At 46.3% G+C, this 18973-nt stretch overlaps 1 long non-coding RNA gene across 4 annotated transcripts in view; it reads left to right on the top strand.

The window, feature by feature from the left end:
• Nucleotides 1–1535: 1535 nt before the first annotated feature.
• The window catches only part of LOC108446908, a 92429-nt gene continuing 74991 nt past the window's right edge, over nucleotides 1536–18973 (top strand). For 2 of the 4 annotated variants that reach the window (XR_001862247.1, XR_001862243.1), the window contains exons 1-4: nucleotides 1537–2143; nucleotides 2336–2423; nucleotides 2769–3095; nucleotides 10705–10850. This is a non-coding gene — a long non-coding RNA (uncharacterized LOC108446908). Of the gene's footprint in view, nucleotides 2144–2331; nucleotides 2424–2768; nucleotides 3096–10704; nucleotides 10851–18973 lie in introns of all 4 variants that reach the window. The other 2 variants (XR_001862248.1, XR_001862245.1) reach the window with 2 other exon arrangements.

Raw genomic sequence — 18973 nt, 5'->3', positions numbered from 1 at the left:
TTTGTGGCAGGCAGGTGAGCACAGGGAATCCCTGCTGCCCCTCTGTGCTGCTGTTCCCATGGAACCGTGCCTGGCAGCCCCGTCTGTGCCATGCTGGGTGAGGGGTTTGGGGTGGGGAAGGGCAGTCCCAGTGCAGGGATGGAGATTTTGACCATCCACCACCACTGCCTCCCGGGGCTCACTGCAATTCCACATCTTTATACGAGAGCGTGGAGTGACAGGAGCGGGGAATGGCTCCACTCTGGCTTAGATGGGATATTGGGAAGGAATTGTTCCCGGGGAGGGTGGGCAGGCCCTGGCACAGGGTGCCCAGAGAAGCTGTGGCTGCCCCTGGATCCCTGGGGCTGTTCAAGGACAGGTTGGATGCCTGGGACAGTGGAAGGTGTCCCTGCCAGGGAGGTGGAATGGGATGAGGTTTAAGGCCCTTCCCACCCAGGCTGTTCTGTGATTCCACGATCTCTAATGAGATTTTCCCTTTAACTTGGACCAGACCGAAAGTTCTGTTCTCTGAGAGCAAAGGCATTTCCCTGAGGAGCCTCCCAGAGTGGTTCTGCACCCCATGGCCAGAACGAGCTGCAGAGGGGAGCTCAGCCTGCTCGGACCCTGCCAGACCCCGCGGGCTCTCAGGGGACTCGCGGGCACCAGTGCCCCTTGGCTTTCTTTCTTTGTGGAAGAGGTGTGGCTCTGTAAAACTCCCACACCCATGAACCTGTAACGTATTCATCTCAGATAAAACCTAGGAGTGAAAATAATAAAGGAACTCATTAGTTTTTAGCTGTATGTAGCTCTGAAAGAAATGCTTTTGATCCTGCTTCTAAAACTTCCCTGTGGGTTACTCTATTTCTTTGGAAAGTATATAGCCCCATAACACTGTTTCCTTTCTAAAATAATAAATAAATCTTCCATGTGGCTGAATGGTGAACCTGAACATCTATTTTGCTAAATCCAGACTATTAATTTAATCTCATTATGATTCAATGACTGCTGAAACTATTAACAGTTAATAAAAGAAAAGGCAGTAGAGGCCAGGTAAAATATCTCACGGAGAGATTTAGCTTTCCTAGTACATGATAAAATCAATATAAATAAATTCAAAGTTAAACCAATGTGTGATTCTTATAATTCAGAAATGGAACCCCATATACAAGAAGCAAGACTTGCATAATGCAGTTATTATACCTAATTACTGTTCAGCTGTATGACTTGCTTACAGCAAAATTACCACAAAATGTGGACCAGCTTTCTGCTTAATAAGATTCTTTTCCTTCTTATTAAGTTTATGAAATACTGCTCTGAGAAAAATTCTTGTAGAAATCATAAGAATAAGATCAGGTTGCTCATTGGCAGTTTGCTGTGGGTTAGTCATTCACATTCACTGAACTTTCGAAGCTCATGGATTTATCTAAAAATGAATAGTATTTTTTGGCATTTCCTGTTTGATTGGGCCCTCCTAGCAGCAGGCTGCAGCTGCAACCCTTTGGAATTCGGGCATGGCAACTTCTTGCTTGTTTTGCCCATTGAAATTCCTGTCAGAACTGCTTTGGAGTCAGGGAGAACTGGTGTGGGGTCCCAGCTCCATCCTGGGCAAGGGCTCAGGCAGCCTCTGAGGCTCCTTTGTACCTCTCTCTCTGTCGGTCTCGAGGCATCCGGAGCTTTTGCTCCTCTGTTGGCACAGTGTGGACAGAAGGCAAGTTCACAGACAAGCACAGTTCTCTCTTACTTGGTGTCTTTTTTGGCTCAGATTTTGAGCAAATTGTGGTTTAATTAGCACTGAGAATTTTGTTTGTCCTCATGCAGCGAGGATGGGCTCTGCTGCTGTGGCTCCTGGAGGCTGCCACAAAACAAACAAAGAAGAGTAATTTTCCAGCATGAGCCCAATAAATCTGTGCTTTTTGCCACTTCTGTGTTTAATCTGGCAAAGGAGGGCAGCTGGGAGGGTGCACTGAACAACTGAGTTCTCTCTTGGATCTTGTGGCTGTTGGGAATTGAAGAACAATGTTAGCATTTGTTGTTTCTCTCAGAGAAACCAGCACTGTCTTGACAAATGTGTTGAAATAACTCACAAATGGATGGTTCCTCTGCAGGAACAAATACACTCTAAGGTCACTCCCCTGCATCTGCAGGCATTCTAGGACTACAAAAGGTAAAGATTTATTTTATTTTATACAAATGTAAGAAAAATCTCCGTATTTTCAGTCTCTGAATCATCTTTGCAATGCCATGTCATAGCTATAACAAGGTCTGATTGCTTTGCTGATCAAATCTTAGCTTAGCAGTGCTCTGATAAAAAAGATATCAATGAGTTCTTGGCTGCTACTCTTTTTCTGTCAGACAGGCAGATAAACCGGACCAGTTTAATTGGAAAATGGGCACTGGAGCACCAGCACAGTGTGTGGGGGAGAGATCCCATCTCCTCTCTTTCGGTAAGTGACTTAACTGTCCTCTCGTGGAAAGTGTTTCATGTCCAGGAGATGCAGAACAGAACATAATTGCAGTGTGGGACTTTCACAAGTGCTTCGCTGGGGATATTTGGGAGTCACTTAGGTAGTTTTGCAGTTTGTGGTGCAGAGTGTGTAAAATTACTTTAATAATTAATTCAGGCAGTAGATTTTATGGATATGCTTAGGGGTGTTTTGTACTGAATTCTGGCTGCGTTTGTTTTTCAGTCTCATTCCTCTTGGTTTATGGTTTTACAGTCCCTGATACCTTAGAAAATTGGAGCAGTCATGTTAGCATTGTCCAGTCTCTCTCTACACCTCTCTCTACAGACAGAACCAAGAGGAAATGGGATGAATCAGCTCAGGCTGCGCTGGCACTTCTGTAAGAATTCCACAGGCTAACACAGTTCTGGCAAGACAAGCAGCGTGTGAGGGGTCACCTTCTGGAGCTGCTTGCCTTTGAAGTGTGGTGGAGGTGAGACTGAAGCTGATTATCTCCAGCAAAGGGAGGCTTAGATTTGTTATTTCTCATCTCTGGCATTTTGTTCAACTCGCCTGCCAAGAACAACACAAGAACGAAGTTCCAGGGTATCCATGGCTTTCTGAACACCCAGAGCTGATGGAATGGTCGGGTCCAGCTCTCTTCCAGGCTCTGGTGTAAGTCCTGTTTCTGTGTTTATATGAACACAAGCACTTGTAGGGCAGCATTAGGGTTGTGTTCCTGCTCTAACCCTCTGTGGAGCAGAGCTGTGCTCAGAGGCCAGGAGGAGCCAGTTGTGTTTGCAGCTGTGGGGCCTGGGACGCTCCAGGGAGGCTCAGCGGAGGCTGCTCTGGTTAACGAGGATCTGTTAATTAATAAATCATCAGTGTTCCCAAGGGTCTGCAGTGGGCTGCCCTGACAACCTGAGACTTTTCCTTTGTCCGGCAGAGATCCCCTTCCCCTCCTGCCCTGCGTGCTCTGCCCTGGGGCCAGAGCAGGATTTGGCAGTGCCAGGTCTGGGTGGACTGTGGGGTCTGTGCCAGGAGCTTGGTGGGACACGGACAGGGACAGGGACACAGGGATAGGGACACAGGGACAGGGATACAGGGACATGGACAGGGACAGGGACAGGGATACAGGGACAGGGACACAAGGACATGGACAGGGATACAGGGACATGGACAGGGACAGGGACACAGGGATACAGGGACAGGGACACAGGGACAGGGACAGGGATACAGGGACATGGACAGGGACAGGGATACAGGGACATGGACAGGGATACAGGGGCATGGACAAGGATAGAGGGGCATGGACAGGGACAGGGACATGGACAGGGATACAGATACGGACACAGCTTTCTGCTTCCAGGGGTGAGGCAGGCTGAGCTGAAGGGAGACACTGACACCCTGCCCAGGGTTTGGCTTGTAGATCCAGTTCCAGGGGTGCAATTGCACAGCTCGCTGTGCTGGGCTGGGGTCTGTCAGGAGGACATTGAGCACACACCGATTGCAGCTTTAATTACAGAAATTGCAGTTGGTCTTTTCCTCTCTAGCTGGAAGTAGGAGTACTTAGGCAGTGACCTGGAGACACATCCAATTAGCTCCCTCTGAAAGCCACCACATAATGACTTGTTAAAAACTTCCCTGATGCTGCATTGCGGGCAGCAATAATTATTTGCTGCACTCAGAGTATGACTTCGTTCTGAGTAAATGATAACTTTTCTAATTCCTGGAAAATGCTTCTGTGTCCTGCTGTGAGCAACAGTTACTGGTTAAGAGCTGATGCAATGGTTTTATCTGCATGTGGAGCTGCAGCCCTAGAGCCCTGTGAGGGGTTGGGGCCTGTCCAGCCCTCTCTGTAGAAGCAGAATTCCTTCCTTGTTCATCCCATGTCCCATTCTCACCCGTCCATCCCATACACAGCCCATTCCCACCTGCTCTGTCACCCCCAGGCTTTGAGATGGATCCTCCAGTGGGGCTAAAATCTTGCAGCATTCTACCATGAATGCTAATTCTTGCTACTTTGGGCAGGAAAAGCTTCCCAGTTTTTTCCATGCTGCCTGGATAGTTCCAGCTCCTGCTGATATTCCACAGGAAGCTGTGTTGTACTCTCTGTGAGTGCTCCTATGGCAGATTCCTTACTGATCTCCTCTAGCCCAACTTCCCAGGGTGCTGCCCTGAGCAGAGTTTATTGCATTTTTAACCAGTTCCTAATACCTCCTGAAAATCCCTTCAAGTAAATAAAGCTCATTTCAACGGACCCATCACATCTGTCCCAGAGTTCTCTGCACTCCTCTTGAATGCAGGATCTTCTTATTGTTTACATTTTTCACATAATAGGATGGAGACATCCTGGCACATCTGAAGTTTCCAGCAGGGCTGATTTGTTTGTCTCTGTCACTGAACCCTTTCCCAGTGCACTGTGAGCCCGAGGTTTGGCAGGTACAAATGAAACCTCTAGAACCATACAGTTACTCCCTGCCATGACTCAGAACAAGTTTTTCATCAAGCTGGAATTATAATCAGTGATGACAAAGGGGGCAGGATGCCAGGGGGATGATCCATGGAGCAAGGAGGGGACAGGAAACACCACCTGGAGTCTGGAGCTGAGCGGATCCATGGCCAAGCAGCTCCAGGGGTCTCCATGGTCCTGCTGTCCCAGGAGAGAGTGGGCAAAGCACAATTCCAGGGTCCTTAGCAGCACTCCCACGCACTGAGTGCTTCCCACGGGCAGAGCTGCTGCTCCTCAGGCAAGATTCCTTGGATCCTGGACCCCTGTGCGAACTTCTCTGGATTGGATGTGGACCGGGATTGCCAATCCCAGTCATTGGCCATGACCACAAGAGCCACTCTGGAAAAGGGGATTTCTGGGGCAGGAGGAGCTCCAGCTGTGCTGTACGATATCAAGAGGCCCAAATTCTGCAAAATGCTGCCCTCCCAGCTTAGGGCCAGGGCAGGCAAGTTGCAAACACACTTGGAGGAACAAATGCTGGACCACATTCTACCCAAGTTCAGAATATTTGGGGATGATTCTCATCTTACTGGCCCACAGATTTTGTTTTTCTTATGCCTGTAACACTTTCTAGTTAAAGTGAATAATAATAACAGATTCAGGTTTGCTTTAATTTTTTTTTAATCCAATATTTTCCTGACTAAACTTCTCATGAGATGGAAAGCTCACTCCAGGGTGAATTTGGCCCACATGACAGGCAGAGTCTAGGATGAGAGCTGCTATCTAAAGAGGAAAAAGTAAATTTACCCATGGAAGGAAAGGAAACAAAGGCAATATTTATCCACAGCAGGGCTGCTATAGAGACTGGGCCATCTCAAACAGCAAGAATAAAAAGAGATGTGTGCTAAATTATCTCTGCTTGGTTCTGTCAGCAGCAGGCTCGTTACCATCACTACCTGCTGCACTTGTTCTGAACAACAGCTCCACCACTACTGCTTTAGAGGTTTATACTCACAAAAAACTCTAGATTTGTGCAACTGGATGATTTCATTTTACTTTGACAATGAGGTTTCAGCCTTTAGAAAAAAGCTTTTCAGTCTCTTTCCCAGACTCCAAGTTAAAAGAATAATTTGTCATGGAAAAGTACAAAAATGGGCCTAAAGAGAATGAAAGTAACATTTATTTTTTTTCCTCTGCATAAAAATGTACCTCAGAAGTTGAAAGGAAAAGATGCAAATGAAGAAGGCTGATTTAGGCACCGCTGCAGATTACACACATTCTGTGCAGTCTTTGTGTACTTAGGGATGTAGACTGAAAATAAAACAAACATGGTTCAGATTTTTAAGTAGGTTTCCAGAAATCTTTCTGTGAATTCTGTTTTATCCTATTTATAGCCTGTCAGCATCAGTAGGTGTAGAACAACAAACCTACATTGCCTTGCACCTCTGTGCTCATGTGAAGGGTGTACAAACCACAGCTGGGAAATGTTCATTCCATAGATCAACGTCTCAGGCCACTTGGGGTGTCCCAAAAACATCCCTGTCCATGTGCAATGGCTTTGCTGCTCTCCTGGGATCTCCCTGACCTCCCACAGCAGACAGCCACAAACCAGCGGGATTGGGAGTGTTTTGTACCCTTGGGATCCAACCCTTGGGATCCATCCCTTGGGATCCATCCCTCCTTTCTGCCCGGATGAGGAACTGCAGCCAGGACTGGCAACCTCTGTAAAACCTGCTGGGAAAACTCCAACCCAGCAGCTTTGCTGGATCTGATGTTCCCAGACCTGTGCAAGGCACTCACTTAAACACCCTGAGATCAAATTTTCCCCAGGGAGCCGATGAGGTGACAGGTGTTTAACGGGAGCTCCTGCCTGGATGTGGGGAAGATCAAAGTGCTCAATCTCAGGCCCCAGGGAAAGGGGCTCCCAGCAGGCAGGAACAAATCTCCTTAGGGGGAAGATCTGTGACAGGCACCCAGACTGCACACAGTCACCTGCACAAGGAGGAAAAGTGATGCCCAATACGTGAATGATGTGGCTTATTCTGCTCATGCACTGGTGAAAGAAATGTAATAAATAAAGGGCCCTGTGTGGTGTATTTCCTATGTTTGTGTACCCAGGCCAGGCCAGGCTCATGTTCTGGAGCAGTTGCTGTGTGGTTTTGTGGGGGGCTGGTGAAGACTTGGCCAATAAACTGGGCCATGTGTTACCCTGGTAGGATGTGGCAAAAGTGATTTAGTCTCTTTTTAGTCATCACACATCGGTGTTCTCAGTGAGACACTTCATTTAACAACTCCTATTTGACATTACTGCTAAATAATCCAGCCAGAAGTGGTTTGATGTGCTGCATTCACATTGCACCTGAGATGACAATAGAGAGTTGTGTTTCTGGTGCTCCTTGTCCAGGCACCGCTCCAGAGGACACAGATAAGTGCCAGGGAAAGTCCCCAGCTGCAGCTGCTTGTGCTGAACAGGTATCATGTGTCAGGAGCCAAATTTCCCTCCTCTTTCTTTCCTCTTTGCTTGAGACCCCTTGTACAAAAACGCAGGAGCCCAGGTGACTGTGTCACTGAAGGGCTTTATGCAGGGAAAACGGGCGTGTCCGGGGCTTTCTGTATGGAGCTGCTCACTGCTCTTAGGAGTCACCAGGGCTATGTGTAACCGGGGAGCTATTAGCTTGAGAAATGATCTGGAAAGGATTAATAATGAATAGAAAACTGGGATATTGAAAGGCATCAACTGTTCTCCGGGGAAGAGAACATGCTCCATGTTTAATTCTGTGATCCTGGAGGCAGTGGGGTATTTCCACACTGGGAATCAGGTGTGGGTGTCACCCATGGGAATGGTTTGCATGTCAGAGGTGCGGATAAAAATGTTCTGAATATTTTTATAGGCACCTGTGAATTATTAATGGGGCTAATACTGTCATCATGTCAACTGAATTATTGATATAGGCTGAGTTCAGGAGCCTGGTCTGTGGGTGCACATTCTCATGAGTGACAATCTGAGGGGCACTTTGAGAGTGGACCCAAATCCACGGTTATCCATCTCCATGTGCAAATTCCTTCTGCACCTTCCCCACCCTGTGCAGCTCTCACTGAGCCTTCCTCTCCATCGCTGATGAGGGCTGGAGATCTTCATCAAGTATTTTCCATATTACTTTGGTTTTTCCAACTTTTCCTGAAATGTGTGCGTGCTGTAATAACGATGATCAAATCAGTGTTAAATTATGTGCCACATTTTTGGCCAGCACCAAAATTAAGAATACTTTATCAGCCATTATGAAAGCCATATTTGGAGAATAGAGCAACAGTAGCTCCAGTCAGCTTCCTCTTACCATTAGGGTAATTACATGATGTAATTTTGGATATGATGGAATTGGTAGATACCTTAGAAAATTCCAGTATGTGCCTGTCTGCATCTTCCAGGGCCTAACACCTTCTCAATGCTCACTGTGTGTAACAAAGTCACTTCTGAACTGGAATTTATACTTCTGCATAAATTAGGGATGCTGGAAATGTTTACCTTGTGGGTGACTGGCAGGTTTACACTGTGGGTACATGAAAGTATGCAGGACATTCTTCATTCTGAGATTTTTTACCTCATCAAGGCATGATGTCACATCAGGGTTGGAAAATCCAGATAAAAATAACCCCCAAGTGGGAAATACCACAATGCTTGATCCATTCTGAGGTGAGTTGCAGTTTCCCCAGGTCTTTTCAGCATTATTCTCTTTGTAGCTTTTAAACTCTATGAAAAACAGCAAAGAAAGGATAAGCCAATTATTAAACAGAAGGAGTTAATTATGTTTTCTTGTCATTCTCTTTTATATTTGTGAACTTAAGGCCTTGAAGCAAACTTTCTGTCACCAGTTACGAGTCAGTCCCAGTGCTCAGGTTGGGGTTTCCATCCAGAAGGAGTTTTCCTTGCACTCTTTTTCACAATCCATCCCATCCCTGCTGGGCTCACAGGGGTTACTGCTCGTGGCTGCTGCCCAGGACTAAGCAAGGCACTGGATGCTGGTCCCAGGCTGCTCATCAGCTCCTCCCTGATGGTAATTCTCTATGCCCAGGGGTTCTGATACTTAATTCTGCTTTCTATTAATGTTTCTTGTCCTTTGACCTGTGACAGAGGGAGCAAAGTTAAGTGCAGGGTAATTTCTTCCTGCCGTACATGGGCATACATGGAAAATTTGGGATGCTTTATTATCCAGCTGCAGCTGGTGTTTTCTTGGTTTGCTCTGGGTTCCTGGCATGTTTTATTGCAGTGTCTGGAAAATCAATTTTTCTTCTCCCAGCTACAAAGCAGTACATGTGTTCTTAAACAAAACCCTGTCATTCTGACCAACTTTAGTTTTTCTTCCCTGGTGTTGTCATGAAATCTACTTCACTCCCATATATTTGCTCTTTAATTTTAGTGTTGCTTTTAGCGATCTTACTTAGTTTAAGGATGCTGTCAAACAGCAGATTATACAAAAGGGCTGCATGTGTATCTAGTGTTTCTCTAAAAGGGGTTGTTTTATTTTAATTATGCTTTCTAAGCTGTAAAACTTCACTGGTTTCTTTCTTCCCTCTTTCTTGTTTACTACATATCTTCTTGTTTAAGGGAGATAGATGGGTTAGTGGTGAGAGCCACAGTTTAACTGCTCCTCAGATGGGGATTTGTGGGAGAAAAAAGACAAAAAATGTAGTATTGCTGCTTTCATTTGCTGCCAGGCGTGCCCCTGTGGATCCAGATGTGCAGCTCTCTGTCCCCATGGCAGGGATGTGGCATTGTGGCTGTGAGAGGATCTGGGGCAGCCCAGAGTCGTCTCCATTAGCAGTGGATGTTAATATGGATTGTCTGGGAGAATGGAGGGTTTGTATGGTTGGTTATCATTGGCACAAGCCTGGATTCCTTTGAAGATCCAGCTCCCACTGGTCCCACTGGGGCTGTGGATTCAGAAGGAGAAAAGAAGCCCAGGATCAGGGAGTGTGGCTGTTCCCCCTCTGGGCTTCCAGCTCTGCTTTCCTGGGAATGCTGAAAAACGTATTCTGTAACCACATTTTGGTGACTCCACAGCATTGCTGCTGTTTACAGAGGGTCGGGAAACAAAAGCAAAGAGTTTTAAATGTTCAATATCTCCCCTGGACATCACCTTCCCTACAGGCAGCAGAGTCCCAGTGCCTGATGAGAGGGGGGAGCTGTGCTGGGAGCTGCTGGAAAGAAACGGGGCTGGGTGTTCACATCCTCACAGGCCAGCCCTGGGAAATACTGGGTATAAAAATGTTCCTCATCCGAAGGAAACGGGCGAGGATAACCCACCCCAATCCAAAGCATGTCCAGCTGATTTAAGCAGGAATTTGAAAAGGTATTTTTGTAATAGGAGTCTCTTAGATTTTTCTTTAGACCTTTAAGACAACCTTGGGAAACAAATTCTGGAAGACAGCAGGATATTGCTCCATGGACTCCCAGCAGCAGGGCTGTGCCACTGCTGGCTCAACAGTCCTCAGATTATTTTGGGGGCTAGTTAAAGATATTCCTGTTTAAAAGGGCTTGAAGTGGTTTTGCTTCTCAGAGGAATATGTTGATTTCTCTTTAAAAATCAGCTTTTTACTTCTGCATTTACAGGTCACACCTGTAGCTGTGTAGGGGTAATTAACCCTCATTTCTGAACAGCTGAAAGCAATATCTTTTGTGTGTGTGTGGGGGGGGACATGTGTTCTTCCTGCTTCCCTGTGCTTTCTTTCCCAGAAGGACTCACAGTGCTGCTTTCTTCCATGCCATGTGTTGGTCTCACTTTACCAGTTTTTTATTTTATATTTTTTTAAACTCCACTAACACTTAAAATTCAGGCCAAGCCTTGGAACTCTGGAATGTCTGGGATGGAGCACGCACAGCCATCAATTTTCAGTTCCTCACATAAGAAGAGACTGAGTAGACCAGACTTGAACAAGCTGCTCCTGAGTCTGGGAGATTAAGCGAGGACATCACAGTGCAGGTAAGGGTGTTATAAAGGGGGTTTAAAATTCAAGTCTGAACTGCTGCTTTTTCTTGCGCTGCCAAACTCTCTCCTTTTGCACAACCTTGGTCCCTCAGGCCTGAGGATTGAGAGAGACTTTGCAGGGCTGTTGCTGGTACAAAGGAAGCACTTATCTGGTCCAGCTGCTGTGTGGGGAGTGTGGCAATGTGGGAGTGGAGGCTCTGCTGCAGAAAAGCTGCACTTGGTCAGTGGTTTCCTTGTGAAGCTCTGCTGCTTTATCCCTGTGCAAACACGTGGGACAGGTACAGCAGCAATGTTTCTGCAGCTGGGACCTGGTTCCAGCAGAGTTAATGTTGTTCTTGGCTTTAGTGGAGGCAGAAACCCTCCACAAATCCCTCTGGTGCAGAAGGCAGAGCCATTGTTGATGATAACAGAGCTTTTAACTCCCTTTCTCTGTGCAGACCTCGGTCCTGCAGATAAGTGCTGTCAATAAGGGGGGTATTTGTACATAATACAATTTCTTGCTGCTTGTCTCTTTTCATAAGAGCTCTTCATCTTGTTACCAGGCAGTCAATGCTATTAGAACCAAGCATGCAACCCCAGAGAGGCTGATCTTTTCTGTCCAAACTTGTTTGACATTATACTGACATGAGAGTTTTCGTGATTTGAGATTTATTTATAGCTCTTGTGATGGCAGCAGTATACTTGCAGCTGGGTTTAGGGGTTTGACACCCTTTGGAGCCTTTTTGACTTGGAGAAGCACCCATTCCTCAGCTGCAGACACTCACAGAGGTGAAAGGGGGAAGTTGGTAGGAACATTCCTGGTGCCAGATCAGCTCCTTGCATAGGGGAATGGTGGGTGGCTGGTGGGAGTTTGTGGAAGGGTATCGTCCATTTTTGTTTGCAAGAGAGTAAAATTGGCTTTCATTAGTGCTTTGTTTTCTCCTCTTTGTTCACATCCTGAACATCAGCTGTCCCCAGGTGTTTCCAAAGTTCCTGTGCCTGCTGGGGCAAAATCACCACAGAAAAAGGCAGCAGCAGGTCTTGGGATAATCCATTTTCCTGGAACAAACCTGTGCAGGGCATCCATGTGCTCACACAGCTGCAGGCTGGGAGGGTGAATCCATCTGGAGATCCAAGGCCTCTGATCACTGGGATAATCTGGGTGTAGGCAACAAGGCCATGGAATTTACTGGAATTAAAAGAATAAAAGGGGAGGTGGGGGAGGGGGAGGGTCTACAGTAACTCAAGAAGCCCAACTCTGAATGAGCGTTTCGTATTTGGATTCTGAGCCTGGTGGCACAGTGAGTTCAGTCCAGTCTCAGTAGTTAAGCTGATACTGTGAGACTTCACACAAGCAGGAGGGTATTTTACAAGATAGGCTTTGTATTCAGGTCTCACAGGACTGAAAAGTCCTTAAACCTCCTTCTCTCGAGAAATTCATGTCTAGCCAAATATTTAAGAAGCAATCAGAGCTTAACAGGCATCCAATTTATTCACCATCTTAACAAAACAGGCTTGATTTTTTTTTTTTTTACTGGTTTGCTTCTCAAGAGTTACAAAAATACCCAGTGGAGATTGCTAATAGGAAATATCACCTGCTTTGTTATTCTGTTTGTTCGTGGGAGTGGACTTCAGGGTAGAAGTTTTCATCTGTATTAAGAATGTAAGTATTTTCCAGCCTGCGTGCTTAAGGTTTTCCTAATAATAATTTTTAAAGAAAATGCTTACATGAGGTTTTGTTAGTGTATGAGCCTCGGAATAAGTCACAGTTTGCCACCTTCTGGTTTTGCCATTTGGAAAAGCTAATTTTGTTACAGGAATTGCTTCTGGCCACTCATGAGCAGGAGCTGCAGCGAAGGGGGGCCCTTCTGAAGCATTTCTGAGCTTTTGAGGGCTGTTTTGTTTTTTTTTTTTCCTGTGTTCATTACTGCTTCTCTTTGCTTGGGGAATGGTCCTACCCAGAACCAAACTCCACTTTTTTTCTAAGGGCACCTTCTGTGTTTTTAAGTGAGCTCTGTGAGCCCCTGATTGTTGCCTAGTTAAGGAGAGCTCTAATGACCCCATCTCATTTCCGTGGTTTAATGAGCAGAGTGGCAGCTCAGACGCTGCCAACTTCTGAAACACAATTCAACACTAAACCCTCCATCAGCTTGGAGTGACTCTCAAACACTGATATTATTCCAGTGTTTGATGGATGGGAAGAGGTGACCGAGCAGATAATTGGGTTGGGCTGGACCTGGGGGTCTTCTGTGGGTGCAAACATGGGGAGTTTGAGCTGTCTGTGCAAGGGATGAGAACCTGGTGCTTTGTATTTCCAGTGGGAGAAAAAAGGGTTTGTCTGCAGGGCAGTGTTCTTTCCAGGCAAACCCAGAGCATGTGAACGGCAGCACAGCTTGGATCACTGCTGGCAACCCCCCAAAGAGGGGCTGGTGTAGGTGGAACCTACCTGGGGTGGAGGTTATGAAGAATTTTGAAGCATCTGGAATTTTATTTGTTTGGAATAAAGAAATCTAAAAGTAGAATCAGCCTGTCCTCAAAAGAAAGGTGGGCACAAGACCTGCCTAACACCTTCGCCTGTGACAACCAAGCGTTAGAGCAGCTGAAATCTCTGGATGGAATGTTGGATCTCAAGGGACTGAATGTGTGTTTTAACCCTGTAACTGAGAGCTGAACGAGTGAGGTAAAGGCACACATGTGACTGACCATGCAGCCCTTGGGATCATTTTGGTTCAAGAGTTAAGCTCTGGTCATTGGTGATTAAACTTCAACAGCCAAGAGATCTCTGCTGGGAGGTGCTCCAGCACACTCAGTACTTTGCACACTCAAACTTTCACCCAAATCTTGTGGCTCACCTCTGCTGATGTTATTCTTTAGCGTGACCTTGGATGCCAAGGAAATAATCCTTGGAGAAGCTAATGCTCCTGCACAATGTGATTCAAATGTAAATGTGCATTTCATAGTGATTCTGCTGCTCTCCTCTCAGTTTGGGGAGTGGATCCTTGCCCTCAGGCAGCGAGTTCAGGTATTGCCTCTTTTGAGACACAGCTGAAAAGGAGAGGGCAAAAAGGCCTTAGCTGTAATCCCAGTGGGTTTTTATTTTTGTGGGTTACTGCATGAAATAACTGAGCTTGCTAGGAAATGTTGGACGACATTGGAATGTGAGAAGCCTGTTAGTGAGCACCTTTTTTGGTCTTGTACTTCATTTCTTTTTGGCCCTTTTGACCCAAAGTCTGTCCAGTCTATGAGAAGACTATAGTGAAATGATCCCACTGCAGTTGCTGATTTACAGATTGCTCCTCTACTCATTAAAGAATCTCAAGTGTTTGAAGGACTCGTAGGAAATGGTCTCATCCAAGAGGCAGTGCCCTTGAAGACCTACTTCAGAAACAGGGACAAAAGGAGACATTTAGAGCTATGGGGCAATATGATGATGTAAGAGGTAATTCTAGCAGGCTTGTTTTCTGTCTTTATTAGAGAGGATGTTAATGCTTCCTAAGTGCTACAGATTTAGAATGTTTTGGATTGGGCAAGACTTCGGTTCTGAGTTGCCGTAGTGCTCCAGGACTTGTACCTGGGACAGGAGTTCACTGTTCACTTGGTGCTCTTCAAGTGCAAACGAAGACTTGGACCTTGACCTAAAAAGTCCATTAAAATGATTTGTCTGCATGTTGTCCAGTTTATATTTAGCATTTCCTGGGCATGTGCAAGCAACTCCTGGCTTGAGCAGATTCCAGCCTAAGGCTTTGCAAGCAAAGAGAGGCCAGGGTGAGCAGGACCTGTATATATGAATTAGTAAAATTCACTGTAACTCACAATCTGTCAGCAGAGGAGTTTTAAGGTCACTCTCCAATTGTTGCCCAAGCCCATAAAATACTATTTTGCAATTCTGATGGTATTTTTTGAAGCTCAGATATTTTCTTACCGTCATACCTGGTACATGGCTCCTTCAAAACCCCAGTTATGAGCTATCCCAGGTAAATTTTATTTATTTTAGGTTATTCTGTTGAGTCTTTAGTGGGAACAAGGACACCATCACTCTGCTCCTGAAAATTATTCCTTAAAGATGGTTGAATCTGGACTGTTTTGTTGTAACACCTCGGAATGAAGCACCAGAGCTGTATTGCTGCTCCTTCTGTTCGTAGCAGGTAGGAGGGGGCAGAGTGTGAAATAGGGAGGGTGTCATATTCAGTGTTATGCCATTGCATAGTTACAGAAATATGAAATAATTTAAAATACTCAAACCAGTGCTGCTGCAGGTTGGAGGATGAGCTTGAAAAACCAGATTTTATCACATACCCCAGTGTGATATTTTCATGTAGATCTCTCTAAAGAATGGAGCAGAAATGCCTCTTCTACCAGGGGCACCAGGTCCGTCTGCACCAAACCCCTATAGTGCACTGACACTTATTTCTGCCTGGATTAAGGGCAGATGCCGTGTGGCAGCACCAAGCCCTGCATCTCAACATCCCAAGCACGGGGAACGTGCTGGGAGTGTAAACCAGCACTGGAAGCACTTGTGGAAACAGAAATTGGGCAGTGCTTGAGCAGCTGCCCTTTGAGCCTGGACATGCCCCAGTTAAAGGCATTGGGGCCACCACTGGCAGGGACTTAGCAAGGGAATTTCAGTCACACTCTCTTCAGGTCTCAGCATCATGTGTGTTTTGTGGTTTTTAAGCTGGTTTTGAGTTGGAACCTAAACATAATGGCACTTGAGCAATTGTTCCTTTGCCTCCCACATAAAATGCTTCAAGCTGTTTCACCAGGTTCTGTCTGAAGGGCCTGGGAGAGGACAGAGCTGTGAAACACTGCAGATGTGCTGATAAATTTGGAGCTGATTGGTGCCTGGTGCAAGAGTCGGTTACAGCTTCTTCCCCTTCAGGTGGCATCTCTGGATGTGGGGTTTGGGTTTCTGGTGTTTGAGCCAGCAATGAGATGCCCAAAGCTGCCTGGAGGAGCAAAGGCTCTTCCTAGGAGAAGGCAAGGCAGAGAGCAGCCTGCGAGGGCTGCTGGTGTAAATGAATATTAGCATCTCCTATTGGTGGGTTGGGGGTTTGGGGTGGGGGGAGCTGTGAGGGAAAACTACCTCAGGGAAGAGAAGCGAGAAACAGAAGAGTGGGAAAGAAGGGAAAGCAAAGGTCAGGAGCAGCGGCAGTCCTGAAGGTGTACCAATGGCTGCTGCTGAATGAATGGTGAGGTACTGAACAAATAGTAATTAAAATCCCAGCTACTATGTAAATGCCAGATTAGAGCTGTGATCTTTTTGCAGACTTTCCTTGGAGGTGAGTGGGAGTCTGTATGTTACCCTTGGGAATGCTTCAGCCTAAATATATGCTCAAAGCCAGGGAGATTCAGACTTCCTGGCATGAGCTGGTGTCCCTTTGACACGTCCCAGCAACACCCTGAGGCCTCTGAGGTTCCACTGCTCAGTGTTTCCAGCAGGGTAATTTCACTGTTCTCCTGCAGATGAAGGTGTTTCACTGGGACTCTCCTGTACAACAGCCCTGAGCTGTCTGGATTTCTAACCTGATCCAGAACCGAGCATTTCGCTTGCTCTGAGAAGTGTGGTCATGTATGGGGGAGGTGATGCCCTCACATGGACGGGGAGGATTCCACACTCCCACAACAACCGGAGTCTCCCAGGGCAGACACAGAGTGCTGTGATCACCCTTAGGCTGACAGGGGTAGAGTGCAGGGGCTGGGGGAAAAGCTATTGACAACTTATTTGCTGAACACATCTCTATAGTTCTGTTTCTATGGCAACCCTGATGTGAAATGTGTGGCTAGAAAAACATTAGTTACTATAGAAACATCTTCCTGTGAAAAGTTTACTTTGTAACACATGGTACCTAATATTGGTTTTTTTAAGTTAAACCACCCACGTGTGTGTTGGGCTCAATAAACAGGTCATTGTACTCTGGGGGACAGAGCTGCAAAGGGACAGGACCCTGCCTGTCTTCCCCTCAAACCCTCTGGTGGCCTCGCCTGCCCCCAGACTGAGCAGCAGTGAAGGCAACAGAAATTTTGCATTATGCAGGATGTGCTGGACTCTAGACATAGCTGTACCTGAAGTATTGGTTGAGATCCTTAATTTTGTGGGAAATCAGTCAATTTTGATTTTCAGTGGGTTTAATTTTTTATATTCGAAAGAAATCGTAAGTACTACTCTGAGTTAGTGGGCTCCACCACTCAGACTCTCCCTAAGGGCCAGCAGGACTTGAAAACTGGGGGAAAGTTTTGGTCAGCTTTTTTAAGGTCATGTTGTAGAAACAGCTTCTGGGAAGTGAGGCTTGAATCTGGTCCTTCATGGAACCCTTGAGGTTGGAAAAGACCTTAAAGGTGTTTTCAGTGTCACCAAGGTAACAACCATGGGTCACCCCATTGCAGTTTCACTCACAGGTCTCTTCTCTTGCCGAGGTGAGGCTTCCTTGCTCAGAAATGGTGCAGGGTTTAAGGCTGTGTCAGCTGGAGAAGGTCCTTCAGCTGTTGTGGGGCTTTGCTGTGTGTATTGTGCTGGTGTGAAGCTGCTGCGGGTTCACTTTCACTTGGGAGTTAATGGAAAGGATTTCCTGTCTCCTGGGGGTTTATTTCTGCCTGATTCTGAGTGTTGCATCACCTGAGCACGTGAGAAAGCTGTAGTAATGGTTTAGCAAATAGAAAAGAACAGTTCCCCATTGTGCTCTGGTGAATCACTGAGCTTCACAAAGCATTCCCACACCTCCTCCCAGGAAACAGGTTCAGCGTTGCCATAACGTCATGGTTGAGCACATCAAGCTGCAGCCATAGGAAGCTGCTGCAGCACTGTGCTCCTCCTCTGGGGAGTCTGAGGCCTTGGAGAAGGACCCAGCCCCTACAGGTTCATGGACAACAAGTAGGGTGTGAGGAAATCCATCACCTTTTCTCCCTGAATTAGCAGAATGGTGAAAAAGCTTTTTAATTTTGCTAATTGCACTTTTCAGTTCAGGCTGAAGTCTTCTGGGAAACAAGTTTGGTTCAGAAATTTCTCAACTTTTTTTCCAGTTTTGTCATCCAAATTCTAGCCTAGAGGCTTCCCTCTGGGAAGATGCTTAAGGGCCATATGTTGCTTGGCTGGAGGGGGGAGTTGTTCCTGGAACAGAGGTAGATAAAGCAGATAATGTGCATTGTTCTACAGGATGCCTAAATGTGGAGATGTCACAGGCATGAGGGGATGTGGGCTGTGTGCGCAAACGGAAATGAGGTGCAAAGGGAAGGGTTCTGCAGGGCTCTGTTGCCTCCCCAGGGACCGAATGTCCCCTGGTAAATGGCCTGGATGTGCTGACTGCTCTGGAAATGTGCTGGGCTAAGACCTGGGGTTAACTCTTTATTTGCCTTGAGGTTGGAGGGACCGTGTAAACTCTGATCCTTGGCTGAACAGAATTTCCAAAGAAAAATGGATCCCTTAAATGGACCTTTGGTGTAAGGATGTATTTTTTCCATCGTGGAGCTGGGGAAGGCAGGTTGCAAAGGTGGCTTCAGAGGGCCCAGTGCTGGAAGATACAAAGGAAAGAATAAAGAAATTGAGAGATATTGTTCCAGAAATTAGTTCTTTTTAAGCAAGTGCTCCTTCTGAAGGTTGGTACCATCTCATCACTGCTGCTGCTGGGTGTCTCTGTGCACAAAGTCCCAGATTATCTGATGTGCTTGAATGAAGGGAAGAAATGACATCTCTGAGGGGTTCCAGAAGGATTGTGTTCAGGTGAGATTTAGGCCATTCTGGACTGTTATGTTTAGGAACTTGTACAAAACTTGAGTTTACATAATTCTACTGGCCTGATTCTTTTTAACTTAAATGCTGCAATTGCAAAACTCAGCGCCGTTTCTGGGTTTGTATCTCTTTCCAAGGATGTGCCAGCTCTCTTTAATCATTGAATTTCATGCTGTCTGATCACCTGCAAAGAGATCTCTTGCGAAGTCCTTTAGACTTCTGGGGCCTGGGGATGTGGAGTGGACCTGGCAGGAGCCTGGTTTGGAGCAGAGCAGAGGGGGACAAGGTCTGTGTCTCCTTGTCAGCCTGACAAGCACGTTAGGCAGTCTTCCTCCAAGGGATTCAAAGTCAAAAGGATTAGATTGGCCTCCTGTTTTCTGAAGAAATCTGAAACTTGGAATAGACATGTGAACAC

The sequence above is a fragment of the Corvus brachyrhynchos genome, unplaced genomic scaffold (assembly GCF_000691975.1).
Source record: "Corvus brachyrhynchos isolate BGI_N302 unplaced genomic scaffold, ASM69197v1 scaffold10, whole genome shotgun sequence".
Taxonomy (NCBI): Eukaryota; Metazoa; Chordata; class Aves; order Passeriformes; family Corvidae; genus Corvus; species Corvus brachyrhynchos.
Note: the sequence above shows the minus strand (reverse complement) of the source record. Positions and strands in the feature narration are given on the sequence as shown.